A 14,618-nucleotide genomic window follows, 5' to 3' on the forward strand; every position below is an offset into this window, starting at 1 on the left:
AGATGACGTAGGAGGTCTGGGGGAATTATGGGCGGAACACGGAAATAAGAAGGCGTTTTGTATGTGGTAAATAAAGCGAGACCTCGGCTCTACACAAAGTGTCAGTTAATCTGTCTATACACATTTACAATACGGTTAAAAATCAAAACGAGGCGCGGGTGTTTTTATATCACTGTATTTCTTTGAAGGAATATTATCTTTAATTAGTCTATTAAATGTTCAATGTCATTTTCATTTCATCTTGCATGTAATGTCTGATAAAGCAGCGTTTGTGAGCTGAGCGCTGCTCTGTGTACAGCAGTTACTGGGGAAACCTCTGTTTCTCCAGTTTTAAAGCACCTCCTGCTGGCAAAGAATGAATTTGCATTTTCAGTAAGTCTGATTTACCCAGCAAACATACTTTGCTTGTTATCAGAAATAATCTACTCTAGAGGGACTACTTAGGTGTTGTTATTGATCCTATTTGGAAGTCTACCGGAAGTTAAGTTAGGGCCACAAAAGCGCACCTGTGCAGAAATGTTTATGTTGTTGCCAATGAAACCATCTATACAGCAAATGTGCAGGGAATTATGATTCACACTGGTGCACTTATGAATAGATGTATTATAGCAAACCAAGTTTAATGAATCTCATACCTAACATACAGCATTATGGTCAGTTCACACTGCCACAAAACTATTGTGAATTGGCTTTTAGATAAATAAATAAATTTTGTTAAACAATTAACATTTGATTTAATTCTTAAATCTTAAGTAATTCTTACTTTCTCTATTCTTGCAATATTCAAGTGTTCATGTCCCTGAGTAGTATCTGCATCCACCGAAGTTTGAAGAGAACACAATATGCTAGTAGACAGCAATCCATACGAGAGCGAAGTCCAGAGTGGAGGGTGGATCTGGAACTGACTTCTGTACAGTTTGTCACATCTCTTGATTATCTGTCTTCACGAACTGCCCTGAAATACAATTCAAACATTAACAATGATTGTTATAAATGTAACGTGAGGCTCTTACATTCACAATGCTCATTTTGGCCTCTACAGCTCAGACTACATAGTTAATATCATTAATACACGGAATGCACGATACAAGGAAATGGTCAGTAACATTATCACTTTGAGGTACGATATCTATATCAGTTAAATCGATTCCATGCAATATAATTAAATCTAGTGTATGATTAAAATGATGAGTGGGCCCGGTGACATTTTGCTTGACTCAACAGAGTTTATTAGGTCAGTAAACGCAAGTTCTAATGCATCATTTGTATTATCAACGTGAATGTTAAAATCTCCAACAATTAATGCTTTAAAAAGTGAAAGTGAAAGTGACATACAGCCAAGTATGGTGACCCATACTTGGAATTCATGCTCTGTATTTAACCCATCCTAAGTGCACACACACAGCAGTGAACACACACTCACCATGAACACACACCCAGTGCAATGGGCAGCCATTTATGCTGCGGCGCCCAGGGAGCAGTTGGGGGTCCAGTGCCTTGCTCAAGGGCACCTCAGTCGTGGTATTGAGGGTGGAGAGCGCTGTACATTTACTCCCCCCACCTACAATTCCTGCCAGCCCGAGACTCGTACTCGCAACCTTTGGATTACGAGTCCGAATCTCTAACCATTAGGCCAGGACTTCACCCCCATCAACATTTTTATCAACATTTTATCAACATTTTTATCTTTATCAACATTTACCAATAGGTCTAAGAGGAAATCTGCAAATTCTTTTAGGAATTCTGTATATGGCCCTGGCGGTCTATACACAGTAGCCAGAGCAAGAGATAGGAGATATCTCTTTTGCATATCTGACAGTGTAACATTAAGCAGAAGTATTTCGAATGAGTTAAACATGTATCCTGTTTTCTGGGTAACATTGAGAATACCACTATATATTGTTGCAACGCCTCCCCCACGACCAGTCTGACGGGACTCATGCTTATAACAGTAGCTTGGTGGAGTAGACTCATTTAGGCCAATATAATCATTTGGTTTTAGCCAGGTTTCGGTGAAGCAGAGTACATCAAAACTATTATCTGTGATCATTTCATTTACAATAACTGCTTTGGGTGTGAGTGATCTAATGTTTATGATCCCAAACTTTAAAAATGGGTTTTGTTCATTTATTTTACATTTTTCTGGTTTAATCACGATAAGATTTTTTCTAGATCCTACATTAAATTTATATTTTAACCTCACTATTCAGGGAACAGACCAGTGTGAATTTCTTCAACGAAGATGATGACGAAAAATATTTGTTAACAAACTAAGATGAAACGCTGACAAGCTAAAACCAATATCTGATGATAAAAACTATGAGGAAATTATACTAGGCCTACATATTTGCTTCTTTATCTTTTGCTGGTTTGCGTGGCACACGCACATTTGTTTAGTGAAGTTCAAAAAAGACTGCTTAAAGATGCGTAATGAAAAAGTGTGCCTTGAATTAATTCAGTCACGTTCAGATGATTACCAAACGATTGTCATGAAAGCTCTCTTGTATGATAAAATTTATTTTTAGAAATTAATTTTATACTTTAGAACACTGAATAGGGCAAATAGTTGAAACACAAATATTTTCCATACTCTGTTCTCTTTTTTTCCCCCATACTTTTCCAGATCTGCAAATTACTTAAGGTAAATAGCTACTTTTTTAAACTGCGCAGGAACCGGTGAGCCAAAGGAAATTATTTTGATTTACATCAAACTGTAATATTACAACGCAGTAGCAAGTGTGTGAAGTAAATGAGTGTAAATTCTATAAATTAAATAAGCACAAATAAAATAGCAGTGTTGCACTTGCCTTTTTCCATGCATTTCCTGGAAATTACTTAAATCAATTTCCATATTTCTAAACTGCACAGGAACTCTTACTGTTTTAATTAAAAGATATTTAAATATTTATCGGAACACAAAAGGTCCCCAAAATGGGACTCGAACTCGTGTTCCCCCAAACACAACTGCACTACATCTTGAAACACTTACAAGGCTTAGACTGTTAGAAGATATTTAAATAAAAGTTATAATAATAAAAAAAAAAAATTTAGTTAAACACTGCATATTTGTTCAGTGATAACTACAGGAAAAAAAGAAAGGCTGTAAAACCATAGACATAACTGTCTTAGCAACTATAACTGTACGAAGTTCCGGTTCAAGCTCCACCTACTTCCGGTTTTATCCGAATACAAATACAGATACGAATAATTTTGTGATTGTTACAGATACAAATACAGATACAAATACTGGCTTCGCTGCACACCCCTAATGGATAGACTACCAAAATGTGAACTAGCGATCTGAAACAATGGCCTCAGCACCCGAAGGGGTAGGGATAAGGTGACCAGACGTCCTGTTTTTCCCGGGAGTCACAATTCTTGGTCGATTAACTTAAAGTTAGTGAAGGCGGGATAGGCGGAATCACGAATAAAGTACTTATCTAGCCTAGGACGCTCCCAGAAAAGATTCCAATTATTAACAAAGAGCAGTTTCTGTTCTTTACACCATGACAACAACCATTCGTTTAAAGCAAAAAGTCTACTGAACTTTTCATGTCCTCGTCAATACGTTGGAAGCGGTCCTGATACGATGATCGTCACCACGGGCGATGTGCTGCACACCGTCTCGATCAGGCTCCTGAAGTCCCTCTTCAGTGTCTCCGTCTGCCGCAGCGTGGTGTCGTTAACCCTGGTGTGAAGCACGACCGTTCCTGGGCTCTCGTCGCCCTTCAGGATCGCAGATTTCTGCGCAGAAACATCAAAAACACGAGCACCAGGGAAACAGTGAGTGTGCACATTACCTTCAGCTAACATAGCACGAATGTGCCAGTGTTCGGTCGATTTGTGCTACCCTGTCAGATTTTGCTACCTCCCATTAAAACAGTGGGTAGTACAATTCCACAACGAAAAATGCTGCCGATAAAATTATGCTTTATTAACATCTACACCTACCATAACCCTAAACCTACCCTTACAGTACTGCAAATACAGTACTTGTGTTATATTCACGGTTGAAGCTAGAAGGGATACAGTTACAGGAAAGCAACAATAAATAATTTTTTTCTACCTATTAGATTGTGTTTTATTAAAGTCTACACCGATCCTAAGCCTAAACCTACCCTTTCAGTAATGCAGATACATTAAATATTGTTGTTTAGCATGAGAAAAAGGATGCAACATTGATGTGCACATGCGCAGTAAACCCTGGTAGGAAAATCTGACAGGTAAGATGAAATGACGATGGAGTCTTCGACGATCACATCGTCGCGTTACGTCTCGCGGAGGGGAGTGAAGTGGTTTCTGGGGGGAGATCTTAAAGACCGGAGGCGGCGGAGGGAGAGAGGTCATCGCCCAGGGCCTGACTCGTGTCTTCCGCTGTGGCACGGGGTGAAGGACATCTGGGAAGATCGCATCCTGGCTGCACCGGGCATGTGCAGAGAAGCACACAGAGTAGAGGTGGTGGGAGAGTTAGCAGCATGCTGTATACTTACTGGACTTGTGAGCATCAGCCTGGGATGTTTCCAGTGCAGCTCTCCGCTCTCTCAGCTGGGACTACTTCTCCAACAAGTCGTGGATCTTCTTCTCCATGGCCTCCAGCTGGAGCTGCACTCAAAGGTAGACACACATCTGCCATTAATGCAAGTAACAGTGAGTAAAACAATGGTAATGTGTGTAAATAGAGTATTAACAATGTCAAGTCAAGTCAAGTCAAGTCACCTTTATTTATATAGCGCTTTAAACAAAAAAGATTGCGTCAAAGCAACTGAACAACATTAATTAGGAAAACAGTGTGTCAATAATGCAAAATGACAGTTAAAGGCAGTTCATCATTGAATTCAGTGATGTCATCATGCAGCTCAGTTCAGTTTAAATAGTATCTGTGCAATAATTTGCAATCAAGTCAACAATATCATTGTAAATGAAGTGTCCCCAACTAAGCAAGCCAGAGGCAACAGCAGCAAGGAACCAAAACTCCATCAGTGACAGAATGGAGAAAAAAACCTTGGGAGAAACCAGGCTCAGTCGGGGGACCAGTTCTCCTCTGACCAGATGAAACCAGCAGTTCAATTCCAGGCTGCAGCAAAGTCAGATCGTGCAGAAAAATCATCTGTTTCCTATGGTCTTGTCCCGGTGGTCGTCTGAGACAAGGTCTTTACAGGAGATATGTCTCTGGGGCTCTAGTTGTCCTGGTCTCCCTGTCTTTCAGGGCTGTAGAGGTCCTTTCTAGGTGCTGATCCACCATCTGGGCTGGATATGGGTGACTGCAGTGACCCTCTGACTTGGATACAGACTGGATCTGGTGGCTACGGTGACCTCGGAATAAGAGAGAAAACAGACTAATATGAGCGTAGATGCCATTCTTCTAATGATGTAGCAAGTACATTGGGTGTTATGGGAAGTGTTCCCGGTTCCGGTTTACCTAATTAATGCAGCCTAAAAATCCTTTAACGGATTTGGATATTAGAAGTGTATTAGTATGTTATGTGTAAGCCAGGTTAAATAGATGGGTCTTTAATCTAGATTTAAACTGCAAGAGTGTGTCTGCCTCCTGAACAATGTTAGGTAGGTTATTCCAGAGTTTGGGCGCTAAATAGGAGAAGGATCTGCCGCCCACAGTTGACTTTGATATTCTAGGTATTATCAAATTGCCAGAGTTTTGAGAATGCAGCGGACGTGGAGGACTATAATGTAACAAGAGCTCGTTCAAATACTGAGGTGCTAAACCATTCAGGGCTTTATAAGTAATAAGCAAGATATTAAAATCTATACGATGTTTGATAGGGAGCCAGTGCAGTGTTGACAGGACCGGGCTAATATGATCATACTTCCTGTTTCCTAGTAAGAACTCTAGCTGCTGCATTTTGGACTAACTGGAGTTTGTTTACTAAGCGTGCAGAACAACCACCCAATAGAGCATTACAATAGTCTAACCTTGAGGTCATTAACATTTCTGCATTTGACATTGAGAGCATAGGCCGTAATTTAGATATATTTTTGAGATGGAAAAATGCAGTTTTACAAATGCTAGAAACGTGGCTCCATAAGGAAAGGTTGCTATCAAATAGCACACCTAGGTTCCTAACTGATGACGAAGAATTGACAGAGCAGCCATCAAGTCTTAGACACGTTCTAGGTCATTACATGCAGAGCTTTTAGGTCCTATAATTAACACCTCTGTTTTTTCAGAATTTAGCAGTAAGAAATTACTCGTCATCCAGTTTTTTATATCGACTATGCATTCCATTAGTTTTTCAAATTGGTATGTTTCGCCTGGCCGCGAAGAAATATAGAGCTGAGTATCATCAGCGTAACAGTGAAAACTAACACCGTGTTTCCTGATGATATCTCCCAAGGGTAACTTGTAAAGCGTGAAGAGTAACGGCCCTAGTACTGAGCCTTGAGGTACTCCATACTGCACTTGTGAACGATATGATATCTCTTCATTCACTGCTACGAATTGATGGCGGTCATATAAGTACGATTTAAACCATGCTAATGCACTTCCATTAATGCCAACAAAGTGTTCTAGCCTATGCAAAAGAATAGTGTGGTCAATAGTGTCGAACGCAGCACTAAGATCCAATAGCACTAATAGAGAGATACAACCACGATCAGATGATAAGAGCAGGTCATTTGCAACTCTAAGAAGAGCAGTCTCAGTACTATGATACGGTCTAAATCCTGACTGGAAATCCTCACAGATGCCATTTTTCTCTAAGAAGGAATAGAATTGTGAGGATGTAAGCGAGATTAGTGGCAACCTAATGGGCTATAAGCTAATAGCAGACTCTGGAAATCAAAATACAACTAGTGATAACAAGGCGCTCTGGTTGTTTTTGTTGTAGAATACATAGGGGATCAGAATTCCCATTTTTAGATTTTACAGATGCATGATGATATATTGTAAAAAAATAAATATGAAGTTATTTATTAAGCTTTCTCGGATCACCTGTGTTTCCTATATCTCTGTCAGCAGCTCCCATTAGAAATTTTCTTGGAACTTCCCCTCTGTTTTAGAGGGTTTTTTAGACACTCCTGAAATCACAGTACAATTTTTATCAATATTTGTTTACAATGAAAAATCAAAATGTGTTTGAAACACAGTGGTTTGAAATAGTTTCAGCCCATTTTAGCCTGCATGTAAGAGACGTCACCAATAGACTCTACAGTGCAGACTTTTAGGTTAAATTAATTAGCTTACTTCCATTTATCTGTACTGGCGTTTAGCACAATCGGAAGTATCTATGCACACACTCGCAAGACCGGAAATCCAAGACGGCGGAGATATGCAACTAGCCCATTGACAAATTATCAGCAAAAACATTTACAAAGCTATCAAAACCGTTACTTTACACACAAGATGTACAGTCGTGGCCAAAAGTTTTGAGAATTACATAAATATTGGAAATTGGAAAAGTTGCTGCTTAAGTTTTTATAATAGCAATTTGCATATACTCCAGAATGTTATGAAGAGTGATCAGATGAATTGCATAGTCTGTCTTTGCCATGAAAATTAACTTAATCCCAAAAAAACCTTTCCACTGCATTTCATTGCTGTCATTAAAGGACCTGCTGAGATCATTTCAGTAATCATCTTGTTAACTCAGGTGAGAATGTTGACGAGCACAAGGCTGGAGATCATTATGTCAGGCTGATTGGGTTAGAATGGCAGACTTGACATGTTAAAAGGAGGGTGATGCTTGAAATCATTGTTCTTCCATTGTTAACCATGGTGACCTGCAAAGAAACGCGTGCAGCCATCATTGCATTGCATAAAAAATGGCTTCACAGGGAAGGATATTGTGGCTACTAAGATTGCACCTAAATCAACAATTTATAGGTTCATCAAGAACTTCAAGGAAAGAGGTTCAATTCTTGTAAAGAAGGCTTCAGGGCGTCCAAGAAAGTCCAGCAAGCGCCAGGATGGTCTCCTAAAGAGGATTCAGCTGCGGGATTGGAGTGCCACCAGTGCAGAGCTTGCTCAGGAATGGCAGCAGGCAGGTGTGAGCGCATCTGGACGCACAGTGAGGCGAAGACTTTTGGAAGATGGCCTGGTGTCAAGAAGGGCAGCAAAGAAGCCACTTCTCTCCAAAAAAACCATCAGGGACAGATTGATCTTCTGCAGAAAGTAAAGTGAACGGACTGCTGAGGACTGGGGCAAAGTCATATTCTCTGATGAAGCCCCTTTCTGATTGTTTGGGGCATCTGGAAAAAGGCTTGTCCGGAGAAGAAAAGGTGAGCACTACCATCAGTCCTGTGTCATGCCAACAGTAAAGCATCCTGACACCATTCATGTGTGGGGCTGCTTCTCATCCAAGGGAGTGGGCTCACTCACAATTCTGCCCAAAAACACAGCCATGAATAAAGAATGGTAACAAAAAACCCTCCAACAGCAACTTCTTCCAACAACCCAACAACAGTTTGGTGAAGAACAATGCATTTTCCAGCACGATGGAGCACCGTGCCATAAGGCAAAAGTGATAACTAAGTGGCTCGGGGACCAGAATGTTGAAATTTGGGTCCATGGCCTGGAAACTCCCCAGATCTTAATCCCATTGAGAACTTGTGGTCAATCCACAAGAGGCGGGTGGACAAACAAAAACCCACTAATTCTGACAAACTCCAAGAAGTTATTATGAAAGAATGGGTTGCTATCAGTCAGGATTTGGCCCAGAAGTTGATTGAGAGCATGCCCAGTCGAATTGCAGAGGTCCTGAAAAAAAGGGCCAACACTGCAAATACTGACTCTTTGCATAAATGTCCTGTAATTGTCGATAAAAGCCTTTGAAACATATGAAGGGCTTGTAATTATATTTCAGTACATCACAGAAACAACTGAAACAAAGATCTAAAAGCAGTTTAGCAGCAAACTTTTTGAAAACTAATATTTATGTAATTCTCAAAACTTTTGGCCACGACTGTAATTAAAAGCCCAAACTTTCATTAATAAGAGCTCAAATCTATTATGCTATAGTTATGTTTCTGTGCTAGCGTAGTATTTGCTAGCAGACATTTCAGATAATTAAGGAAAGATACCATAATCACAGAGATTTAAATATGAACAAAAGTACTTAAAGTAGACTGTGGATAATATTAACATATGTTACTTAACGAATCTGTCGCAGTTGTTGAACAGTTGGTATAACTGACAAGAAACAGAAAAAATGTCAGACGCGTCCCCTCCCCTCCAGCAGCTGATGTGTCCTCGGTTGCCATGGTAACTCTCAACGGCCAAGCAGTAGGCTAATAAAAACAATATTATTAAAAAAGGATTTTAGCGTCTTTACAGAGTTCAAGAACTTTGTTTTATACATTTTATCAACCTATTTATTTATTATAAATTGTAAGACTCACCTCAAAAAAGCTAATTAATTCTCCTGTCAGACACAGTTGAAGTGAAAAGTGCCTCAAAACGCGCTCTCCTCCCTTAAAAATTTTTTTTTTTTTTTTAAATCAATGTAGAATTTCTATACTTCTGTGTGTTGACCTGGGCCCGTATTCACAAAACATCTTAAGGATAAAAGTAGATCATAACTTGCAGATTTAGGAGAAAATCTTAAAAATAAAGTGTCAGTCCTAAATTAAGGACTCCTAAATCTTTGCTCTAGGAGTATTTCACAAAGTGTTTTCGCGCAAAAAACTAGCTCCTAAATCTGTGAAACGTTAGGAGCAGTAAAGAGGACTCATAAGTCACTAAGAGCAAGTCGCAAACTATCCTAAAATGGCTGTCGTAGGCAACCTGTTTTGCGTGCAGTTTGGTTTTCTTTTACATTTGCATGTCTTACTATCAGCCATGATTATTCTACTCTGTTAATTAAAAGGCTGTTTATATGCATATCCACTAACTGTTTACGAGAAGCACACATGAAAGAGGCTGACAGTTAGCTGAACTTATAGGCTACTTGTTTATTTAGTGACACTTAGCCTGCATTTTTAAAATCTTTATTTGAATGTGGCAATTAACACTTTTATTTTTAAACCTTTATTTGAAAATGGCAACATAATATCATGCTCTACAATATTTCTATGAATAAATCTCTGACAGAGACCCCTCCCCTATCAGCCAATCACTGTGTGAATAGTTAATATGCACTCTGACATCATCCATAGCAACGAGGTCAACCCCGCCCTTACTCTGAGCTTAAGACTTCTGTCTATTCCTTAGTAAAAATTTGTCTCAGCAGCTTTGTGAATAGGTTCTAAGAGAAAACTCTTAGCTAAAACCTTTTACTGTCATTTAGGAGAACTCAAAGTGTTAAGATAAAATGTTTTGTGAATAAGGGCCCAGATCATCACCCTTTTGTGTGTTAAACACAATCTGCTAAATAGACAACTACATTTTAATGAAAAATAACAAATGAAAAAAAAAAAATATATATATATATATATAATCATAATCTAAGAGAAAAATACTATTTGAACTAGGTTATTGGATAATTCGGCAGCAAAAGATACTCTACAAAAATTATGGGTGCACAGAAATTTTATAAAATCTAAACATTTAGTGAAACAACATTATTTAGTGGGGAACAAATAAAGTTAATAAGTGTAGGACTAAATCTGGTAAAATGTTACACATTTCTCTTTGAATTGTTGTAAAATACATTAATGAAAAACAAGTAGAATAAATATATTTATATATATAAAAATGTACTATAAAATTAAAATACATTTCTTTTAAATGTACGTATAGCACAGTAATGAAGGCAGCAAGATGTGATAGATCGGACAGAACAAGAAAGACTATTAAAAATCTTTCATTGCACTAAAGTATTATAATATGAAAGGGTATGCCTCCTATACAGTGCTTATGTGCAACCAGTGTGCATAATGATGCGCTTGAAGCAACACAGTCACAGCGCGCAGCAAGTAATATCCCTATTGGCGCTCCCCGCTGCAGATGCCGAGCAGGGACCGAATGCTCTCTGCCCTGTGAGGGCTCTGAGAGTCTATATGAAACATTCTAAACTGTTTAGGCAGTCTGAACAGCTGTTTGTTTACTTTACTAAGCAAAGACTGTCTCACTGGATTGTTGATGCAATAGCTCTGGCTTACACATCAGAAGGACTGGAATGCCCTATTGGTGTGAGAGCCCACTCCACAAGGGTAAAGGCCTCCTCATGGGCGTGGTCCAGCAGCATATCTATCAGTGAGATCTGTGCGGCCGCCGGCTGGTCGTCACTGTCCACTTTTGCCAGATTCTATAACTTAGACATCCCCGCACTGCAGGCACGGATTCTATCTGTTTAAACCTCCCATGTGGGTAGTAATTTCTCATGCCCTCAGCTAAGCTAGGGGTGAGATGATGCCTAGGTGCCTTAGGGCGCTTATTAGTGCTCTAACACTGGGCTCGCAGAGCAGCATAAAATTGTTGCTTGTAGTGCGGCGTGATTGGATTAATTCCCATACATAACGTGAGTCAACATTCGAAAGGGAACGCTTCGGTTACTTAACGTAACCTCGGTTCCCTGAGATAAGGGAACAAGCGGTATGTCACTTGCCGCACTACAAGCTGCATGAATCGATGATTGTCGATTCAGTCGAATGATCTGATGAATGGTGCTATGGACCGACCTATATAGCGGTTGGCCCCGTCCCCTTTGGTGGGCTGAAGCGCCATTGGTGTGTGCAGCTACACAAACGTGAACAAATCAGGCTTCAGCAGAAAGGAAAAAAGGAGTTTTCCCATACATAACGCTTGTTCCCTTATCTCAGGGAGCCGAGGTTACGTTAAGTAACTGAAGTGTTTCATGTTCAATACCTTTTATATTATACACAGTACCTTGAGATACCTGTCCTGATCAAGGGGCTTCGTGTCAAATACCATTTATGTTATATACAGTAACTTAGATACCTGTGGCGATCGCAGGTGTTTCATGTCAGATTACATTCATACTTTTATAACTTTAAATACCTGTCCTGATCGCAGGGTCTTCGTGTTAAATACCTTTTATATTATATACAGTAACTTCAGATACCTGTTATGGTTGCAGGGTTTCATGTCAAATACCTTTTATATTATATACAGTAACTTCAGATACCTGTCATGATCGCAGGTGTTTCATGTCAGATTACATTCATACTGTTATATCTTCAGATACCTGTCCTGATCAAAGGTGTTTCATGTCAAATACCTTTTATATTTTATACTGTAACTTTAGATACCTGTCCTGATCACAGTGGTTTCATGTCAAATACCTTTTATATTATATATGTCACGGTGCAGGGTGCCTTCTCTGTTGTCCTGTCATGTTCAGTAGCTCATGGTCTGAGCAATCAGCGCTGATTGTGGTGGGGGTGTGCAGATCACAAGCGGGTGTGTGGCTGTAGCACTGTTAAAAGCAGAGAAGAACGCTCAGTGTGTGTGTGCTTGCGCTGGGCTTGCTGGCTATAGAGATGAGTCCCAATAAAGAGAGACCATTCAGAAGTTTCCGTGTTCTCTGAGTTTTCCCTGGTATCTACGATACAACATATGGCGACGAGGATGAAAGTCACTGTGGAGCGGCTGTTTCCTAAGAGCAAATAAAAAGCAGGACGTGGGTGAGCTGATGAAAGTTAATAGCTACCACCTGAAAGACTGATTGAGTAGAACGATGGCTAACATGCTGGGATCCGTGACGCCATTTGATAATAAATCACAATCATGGGAGGAGTATTGTGAAATATTGAACCATTTTTTCGTGGCAAATGATGTTGAAGAACCAGAGAAAAAAAGAGCCATTTTGTTGAGCTGTGTGGGAGCTCAGACATATACATTAATGAGGAATTTATTGAGTCCTGAGAGACCGGGATCAAAAAGTTATGAGGATCTGGTGAGTTTGCTGAAAAATCACTTTAATCCAAAGCCCAGTGAAATAGTTCAAAGGTGGAAGTTTAATTCACGTAACAGACACTTTGATGAAAGTATAGTCGAATATGTGGCCGAACTGAGGAAATTAGCTCAAGACTGTAATTTTGGAGATACACTTACAGTTATGCTGAGAGACAGATTAGTGTGTGGTGTTAATGATGACAGCATACAACGGAGATTATTGGCTGAGGAGGAACTGACATTTGAGACAGCGTTAAGGAAAGCTCAGGTGATTGAAGCTGCTAATAAGGATATGGTTGATTTGCATAAAGATAAAGGAAATCGAATGGGTACCACTGTTTTCAAGATGGACACAGGAGAAAAAAACAAGTTGAGTGTTACAGGATTGTGCTATCGATGTGGTGGAAGTAACCATGGGCCCAAAGATTGTAGATTTGCCAACGAAAAGTGTTATAATTGTGGTAAAATGGGACATGTGAAAAGAGTATATAGAATGAAAGCACAAGAAATGGGTGTGGATAAGGACAGGAAGTTTTGGAAATGGGGGAGAGGAAATCAATCAAAGAAGGCAAATTATCTTCAAGAAGAAGAAGAAGAAGAGGAAGATCGGGATGAAGATGTTTTCACCATGTATAGTATAGAGGCACCACAGCCCCATGTACCCCCTATTACACAGATATTGCTTGTAAATGAATACCCTGTGAAGTTTGAGATTGACACTGGATGTAGCGTGACTGTCGTATCACAGAGGGAGTATGGAAAAATGGAAGCTAAGAAGAACTTGTCTGAACCCAAAACAAGCACTCTCAGTTTAAAAACCTACACCGGACAGTCAGTGCCCGTTTTAGGTACCACCAAGGTTAAAGTCAAACACAAAGGGCTTACCAAAGAACTCACAGCAGTGGTTGTGGCAGGATCTGGGCCTAATTTGTTGGGACGATCATGGCTCACAGAGCTAGAACTCAGCTGGGAAAAAGTGAGTAAACTTAAAGACACCTCAGAGTTGTTGCAAGATATCCTAAGGGAACATGAAACAGTTTTCAAAGAGGAACTTGGAACACTAAAAGGAGCTTCTGCTAAGATTCATGTACCAAGTGATGCAAAGCCTCATTTTTTTAAATCAAGGTCACTGCCTTTTGCTATGAGAGAGAAAGTTGAAGCCGAACTTGAGCGTCTGATTAAAGATCATATTATAGAGCCTGTGAAATTTTCAGAGTGGGCAGCACCTGTTGTGCCTGTTTTAAAATCAGATGGGTCAGTACAACTTTGTGGAGATTATAGAGTAACCATTAATCGAGAGTCGTCACTGGAGCAGTATCCCATTCCTCGAATGGAGGACATGTTTGCTGTCTTAGCTGGAGGGGAAAAATTTAGCAAGTTAGATATGAGTCATGCATATCAACAGATTCTGTTAGATAAGACGTCACAGTCATATGTGACCGTGAATACACATAAAGGATTGTTCACGTACACCAGATTACCTTTTGGAGTTAGTTCCAGTCCAGCAATTTTCCAGAGGACCATGGAAGGGGTCCTGAAAGATATTCCAAAGGTCACTGTATATCTGGACGATATCTTGCTGACAGGACGAGATGATCAAGAGCATTTAAGGACCCTGGATCAAATGTTGCAGCGGTTGGAGGAGGCTGGTTTGAGATTAAAAAGGGGCAAATGTAAGTTCATGGAAAAGGAAGTAATTTTCCTGGGACACAAAGTAGATGCCACTGGTATTCATCCAGTTCCCGAAAAAGTCCAAGCAGTTCAAAATGCACCAAGACCAACGTCCGTAACTGAGCTGAAAGCATAT

General features: G+C 39.8%; 1 long non-coding RNA gene across 1 annotated transcript; it reads right to left on the reverse strand.

Annotated features, from left to right (window-relative positions):
- Window positions 1-258: 258 nt before the first annotated feature.
- On the reverse strand, window positions 259-4,701 carry LOC122138017. The gene is made up of 3 exons (XR_006155250.1): window positions 4,491-4,701; window positions 3,548-3,744; window positions 259-955 (listed from the first exon to the last, which is right to left on the reverse strand). It is a non-coding gene; the product is annotated as an uncharacterized LOC122138017 (long non-coding RNA).
- Window positions 4,702-14,618: the final 9,917 nt, after the last annotated feature.

This window comes from Cyprinus carpio, chromosome B7, assembly GCF_018340385.1.
Source record: "Cyprinus carpio isolate SPL01 chromosome B7, ASM1834038v1, whole genome shotgun sequence".
NCBI classification, from domain to species: domain Eukaryota; kingdom Metazoa; phylum Chordata; class Actinopteri; order Cypriniformes; family Cyprinidae; genus Cyprinus; species Cyprinus carpio.